Genomic DNA, 7680 nt, shown 5'->3' on the forward strand with positions numbered 1-7680 from the left:
CCTTTTTGAAGAGTGGCTTAGCAACTGCAAATTTTAGTCTATTAGGGACAGTACCTCGATTTAGAGATTCATTAAATATGTGACAGAACTTTAAGAACATATTTGTGGCAATGTTTCAGTACTTTGATAGATATATTGTCCACACCAGTGGAATTTTTGTTTCTCATTTGGCATATCACCTTCTCAATCTCATTTGCTGTGATGTAGGGTACATACATCAGGATAATTTTTCTCTGCACTGCTTTTTGAAGAAGGTTCATGGCTTCATCCATAGACCCTTTACAACCAATTTGATCTGCTGCTGTCAGAAAATGATTGTTGAAGATATTGGAAACTATTTTTCCTTTTATCTACCATGCTTCCATTGTGACACACTTGGATACTGTCTGTATTGTCTGAAACTTTTCCTGTCTCCCTTTTTACCACCTTCCAGACTGTTTTTATTTTATTTTTTGATCTGTTAATTTCAGATTTGATAAACATACTCTTGGATTTTTTAATAGCATTCCTTAGGATGTTACAGTACAATCTGTAGTGTTCATTTTCTGAGGTTTATCAGAATTTCTGAGTGAAACATAAAGCAATCTCTTTTTTCTACATTAACTTTTTATTCCCTTAGTGAGCCACTGTCTACTACCATCATTTCGGTTTGTGCTTTTTGAAATTTTCTTAGGAAATACAGCTTTCGTTTGTTGCTATAGAACTATTTAGGTCAACTGAAGTACAGGATACACATCTTATGTACATCGCTATTTTTCGCCTGGGCTAGCACTAGTATCTTATGCTTCAGTTGTCCTATGTAGGTCAGCTGAAGTATGAGATATAGATTTTACGTATGTCTGTGTTTTCACCATCACTAGTACTAGTATCAGCTGAAGAAGAGGATACTAGTGGTAGATCCCGTTCTTTAGTTGATCTACATTGGTCAACTGAAGAATAGGATACTAGTGCTAGCAAACGAGAAAAAGTCATCATACATCAAATTTGTATCCCGTACAGCAGTTAACCTAGACTAATATGTCAACTGAGGTATTCCATGTTAACATTACTTCTGTCCCTTTTCTTTCTTCTTTTTGCACTAGTACACCGTTGTTCAGTTGAGATATCTAGGTCAACTGGAGAATAGGATACTAGGACTCTAAGAAGCGATATACTTAACATTATTTTCGAAATATTTCATCTGTTTTCTTTGTCCTGCTTTCCTTTGTTGCTTAAAATGTGCCTTTGCTGTTAAATCTGTGCAATACATCATCTCTGGTAACTTCTGACGCCATTAGTCAAAGCCAATGCTGAGTTCACCGGACTTGGATACGATGTGACGTCATTCTGACGTATACATGCTACACTTCGACCATAAATATAATAGACTGGCTGTGACGTCATTTTCGTGGCTCCAACATCTCTGGGCTGAAGTCACGTGAATGTTGGCAAAACATGGTTGTTTCGTGTTGCGCTTATGGCTGTACTCAGCGTTTTGTCGGGGAAATGGCATTACATTTCACGTGTAAGTGTGTCTAAGATAGTGCAGATGCGTTTATTGAAATCTGCTGAAGTGACTTTTATATGTTTTTTACACTTGAAATAGAGTATCACGTAAATTAAAGTGTTGAAAGTGATGCCTGTAAACTCAGACTCATATTACATTTTGGAAAGTATCTGTGATGATTCGGTTACAGAAGTAAGTATAACTGTTTCTCGTTCCTACTCATAGGTTCTGTAAGGATGAAAACCGAAGGCAGCTTTGGATACAGGCCTTGAAACGGAAAAACTTTAAGCCGTTTGCACATACGCGCCTTTGCTCGAAGCACTTCAAGGAGAAGTGTTTTGATAGGTTAGTTATTATTTACAATGTACACTCCTGGAAATGGAAAAAAGAACACATTGACACCGGTGTGTCAGACCCACCATACTTGCTCCGGACACTGCGAGAGGGCTGTACAAGCAATGATCACACGCACGGCACAGCGGACACACCAGGAACCGCGGTGTTGGCCGTCGAATGGCGCTAGCTGTGCAGCATTTGTGCACCGCCGCCGTCAGTGTCAGCCAGTTTGCCGTGGCATACGGAGCTCCATCGCAGTCTTTAACACTGGTAGCATGCCGCGACAGCGTGGACGTGAACCGTATGTGCAGTTGACAGACTTTGAGCGAGGGCGTATAGTGGGCATGCGGGAGGCCGGGTGGACGTACCGCCGAATTGCTCAACACGTGGGGCGTGAGGTCTCCACAGTACATCGATGTTGTCGCCAGTGGTCGGCGGAAGGTGCACGTGCCCGTCGACCTGGGACCGGACCGCAGCGACGCACGGATGCACGCCAAGACCGTAGGATCCTACGCAGTGCCGTAGGGGACCGCACCGCCACTTCCCAGCTAATTAGGGACACTGTTGCTCCTGGAGTATCGGCGAGGACCATTCGCAATCGTCTCCATGAAGCTGGGCTACGGTCCCGCACACCGTTAGGCCGTCTTCCGCTCACGCCCCAACATCGTGCAGCCCGCCTCCAGTGGTGTCGCGACAGGCGTGAATGGAGGGACGAATGGAGACGTGTCGTCTTCAGCGATGAGAGTCGCTTCTGCCTTGGTGCCAATGATGGTCGTATGCGTGTTTGGCGCCGTGCAGGTGAGCGCCACAATCAGGACTGCATACGACCGAGGCACACAGGGCCAATACCTGGCATCATGGTGTGGGGAGCGATCTCCTACACTGGCCGTACACCACTGGTGATCGTCGAGGGGACACTGAATAATGACGGTACATCCAAACCGTCATCGAACCCATCGTTCTACCATTCCTAGACCGGCAAGGGAACTTGCTGTTCCAACAGGACAATGCACGTCCGCATGTATCCCGTGCCACCCAACGTGCTCTAGAAGGTGTAAGTCAACTACCCTGGCCAGCAAGATCCCCGGATCTGTCCCCCATTGAGCATGTTTGGGACTGGATGAAGCGTCGTCTCACGCGGTCTGCACGTCCAGCACGAACGCTGGTCCAACTGAGGCGCCAGGTGGAAATGGCATGGCAAGCCGTTCCACAGGACTACATCCAGCATCTCTACGATCGTCTCCATGGGAGAATAGCAGCCTGCATTGCTGCGAAAGGTGGATATACACTGTACTAGTGCCGACATTGTGCATGCTCTGTTGCCTGTGTCTATGTGCCTGTGGTTCTGTCAGTGTGATCATGTGATGTATCTGACCCCAGGAATGTGTCAATAAAGTTTCCCCTTCCTGGGACAATGAATTCACGGTGTTCTTATTTCAATTTCCAGGAGTGTATATCTATAATTTGTATTTACAGTGTCTGTCTTTTTTAAACCTAGGCTCCAAAATTATTTTCTGAAACTGCAAAGTCTCACCTTTCATCTAAAATATCATTTTTTTTGGAAACTAATAGTTTAAACTTTTGTAAAAATAGTGGGAACTGAACCTTTGAAGTGCACCTAAAATTGATACTCTAAAATGGACCTGCTCCTAAAGTAAACAATTTTGACACCTATAATTGACATAATTCCCATAGCCCATTTTCTTTTATAAATGACTAAAGCTCGAAACGTGGCGAATACAATGTTTAAAGTTTTGACACGTGCCCACTCTTACTGTTTAAAAGAATTTTAACGACATTTTACTATAATTGATAGTTTATAGTAATTTCGTCCCACTGCCCGCCAGAGTGGCGTTCGATGTATTTGTTAGATTTCATAAATGGTACTTTGAACAAATCCAGGTCAAATGTAGTTCTGGCATAATTTTTCACAAATAAGAAAGTAGTTTTTGTTGGAAGCGTTCGGCAGTCAATTGAGAAATGTGGGGAAAATCCGATACAAACATAGGATGGCAGACCGCTGATTTGAAATCCCGCCACGTTTTGCCAACAGTCACGTGGTTTATGTTGGAGCCACACCAGCCGTATATTTTCTGCACAGCAAGGCCAGTCTACTAGTATCTATGGTCGAAGATGCTACATCGAAAACGATAGAAACCGTATATCGACTATTCGACGTTTGTCAACTTTCGAGAGGTTGTGATAGGGTAGCGCTGTGCTCTGCGTCATTGTACTGTGTTTGTTTACTGTGCGTTGTTTTTTCGTTTGCCCGTCTCTAATTATGTGTTCAGCATTCGAGAGACTAATGAGAGAAAAGCTGAAAGAGTAGTCGGTGAGAAGAAACACTCAGCAGCCAAAATCTTCAGATGCGTCAAGGAGTAAGTGAATAAGTGTCTCATTTTATTTTAGTTTTGATGAACTGTGCTACAATTTAGAAATATGGTTAAAATAGTTTATTGTTCTCATGGGTCAACAGAAGCGTCCGATCTTACCCGTCGGCTTTGACCCGTGACGTAAGCGTGTTGTGGTGTGTGACGTCATTATGGCGCGGAGTTTGATTTGCGATTGTGGCGTGTTTGTACACGGAATCATTCTGGAAAACCACTCGCATATATATTTATCATTACACTTAAAATTAAATCTTACGATCGCGGTCTCAACTGAACAGTATTCGGCAATGACCGAAGTATCGGAAATACACCCTCTTGTCAGCAGTCGCTCTGGATATAGCTGTACCTTCCTTACAACTAGACATACTCTTCCCTTCGCTATCACAGTACTCCAATTCGAATCCATACCCTCCCTACAATAGAACATAGAGATTTCCTTTAAACAAACACATATACTTTGTAAAGCTGATGCTCAAATGCGAACGTATCAAACACCCAGCACTAATACTAACTATAATACTACCTCGCCAATAACTGGATTCATACGACACCAAATAATACTGACTGAAAATCAACTATCGTTCTGCATGTCTCTTACGTTCTTCCTGCGAGTCACACCAACGTGTCATAGACGTAATCGAGCAGATGTTAAAAAAAATCCCGATCCCAACAGCTACTGCATGTTACTCTCACAAGCGCTCTTCGTTCTGTAGGTGCACCCAAGTATCAATGTTAAAACCTATAACCGCTTTACGAATCGAGGTAGGACATTATCTCTGAATGAGGTGGTGTTTTCTGGAAAAATACCAAGACCGTGATCGTAGAAATGTCTTTATTAACAGCCAACGACGCAACCTCGTGATAAACTCAATGAACTTTGAAAGTCATTCAGTTAAGCAACGTCGTATGCAAGCGCTATTTGCGACTCCATCACACTGCACCCAACTACGTAATTCATTAGTTTTTGCAACGCATTCTGTCTCGAGATCATATCAGAGGTTCCTCGATGTATGCGCTGAGTTACAGGCAATGACAGACAGTAATAGTGGATGATGTGCTGATTGAGGTCGTAAGAAGAAAAATATACAGTAACTTCTCAGATCTCTAACGTTATGCTATATGTTAGAAATTACATCCATTCAAACACATACTTGCATAGGCTCACACCCACAAGTCAATCATATTTCACGCACTCTCACATCTCTAAAAGAATCCCCTTCCTCGAACCTGTCTGCTACAGTAAAATTACAACCTGGTTTTAATCACACACTACAAATTTTGCACTTGCGTCCATTTCTACAGCTTCCCACAAGTGCTCATTCCAATTTAAGTCCGAACTGAGCAGACGTCAGAGAAAGACATATCCAACACCATCTGCAACCTGTGTGGAAACAGATCGAGCTGAGTTACTGCAACAGGACCGTGTTTTGACCATTCGGTGGAAATGCGCGCAATGTGGTACGTCCCCAAACTAGATACATGTACTACAGATCCACGTCTATTCAAATCAATCAGCCCAAGAGATAAAAATTACGAACTATAGAAGCTCATACGAATTAGAAGTCACCAAGGCACTGATGCAGGCGCAGTGACACATAGCTGCGGTCGACCTCCAGCGCAAAGAAAGAGATTTCACAATACTTCCCCAGAATAGCGTAGCGTGCTGCCATCGAACCATTCCTAGCGGTATAGCCCCTTCCTCATCGGCTCTCACCTCAAACTGCTACTGCTACTCCTGCTGTGTCTATGACAAGATTCTATTAAATGTACAGACACCACAAAGACCACTTTAAAGCTTCATCACCTATACTCTAAGCGAATTATCGTATGAGACGCTCCCTCTGGTCCTGATTCAAACAATGTTTTCTAACACGCTTTTGTAGACTGCCAAACATTTCGTTTTCTGCCACGACTTCGAGGGTTGTGTCAGATTCTAAACTGACATTAAGACGCTCTGATCCACGACCTCTCACAGAAAACTAGACATCACAGGGTGTAAATAATATTCTTACGGCAGATAGCATAACAATGGATCATTTTTAAATAAAACTTACTACATAAGGAAATTAGAAGAGTTTGGCAATGTTGTGGAGAGTTTCCAAACTACCGTCCGAAAGTGATTGACGACCTCTACATTTAAACTCATATGTCACAGTGAGGGAATAGATGAAGGCTCAGCGTTCCATTTCCACTCATTCCTCATATAGCGCTCATGTACGAGACCACTGCTTCACTACTAGCAACCCTTGGAAGTTGGCGTTCATCCACGAAAACTTCTTCCCCAACTCAAACAAGCCATATCAGTCAATCATGTATGTTAACCAATGCAGGGATGGGATGGAAAAGACACCATCTATGTGCTCTAATAATAAACATGAAACTTGATAGCCCGAACAATTTTACACTAACTTGAACACCAGCCAATCATGTGACAGCATGTTTCCTCAATTTCAGTATCAAACCTAAACCGTCCATTCTATACTTGGTGAGTATCATTGCGAACATGGATAGATGACTACTCAGCACGCCCATTCACTGTTAATTCTCGAACATTTAAATCATCAATGTATACAAGACAGCGTTCTACATACTTCTAAGACCTCAAGCATAGTACTTAATTTACGATCCATCTCTCTGTGTGTGGGAGTCACAGAGCATTCTCAGCTCTAAATTATTGTTCTATATTCTAGGATCTGTACCTGGAAGGTATTGGTAAGAGAGGGAACAGAAACACACACACTCTTAAGACTACAATGTTCTGCACATAAAAACGGGCTATAATGTTAGATTGATTACCTTCCCAGCCTATCAGACATATATCCTTCTTCATAGTTTCTCTACACTGAACTATCTTATCGAATCGTAAAACGAAAAAACTACTTCCGTAAAGCATTTACTTTGCATCATACGAACACAATATAGCTTTGTGGAGACGAATAATGTAAGCAGTTCACAACCGATCACAGTTCAGAAATTATGCCATTCCTGCATCTGGCCTATATAAAATGATAGTTAGTAGCGGTGGATACTTCTTACAAGTAAACAGATAAAAGCATAGCAGCAGCGTCCGACATGTGAAAATTACAAGTCATTCCGCCACTAACTCTGTAAACACAACATATGTCAGGCAAATGTGTACATGGGTATTGTAGCACGTCACAAGCTCATACTGATAACTTAGTTATGACGCTGAAGTCTCGATTTTACACACACAAGATGCCACAGGGGCGATCGCATAAATCAAAGTTCGTTTAGAGGAATGTGTCAAGTTTCTTCACACATGAGATGGAAGTCCTCTGATGGCAGACCGGTTTACTGTTAACGATTGCAAGTAGAGAGTGCCTTAAAACACATATGAAGCACATAACTGTGTACAAGTAGAACGTGGGCTATGTCACGTGACTGATGCATCTGGACAGAACACATGGAAAAAAAATTGACCTCCTTCAACTTATCCTTCTCTAGAAT

The sequence above is a fragment of the Schistocerca cancellata genome, chromosome 2, assembly GCF_023864275.1.
Source record: "Schistocerca cancellata isolate TAMUIC-IGC-003103 chromosome 2, iqSchCanc2.1, whole genome shotgun sequence".
Taxonomy (NCBI): domain Eukaryota; kingdom Metazoa; phylum Arthropoda; class Insecta; order Orthoptera; family Acrididae; genus Schistocerca; species Schistocerca cancellata.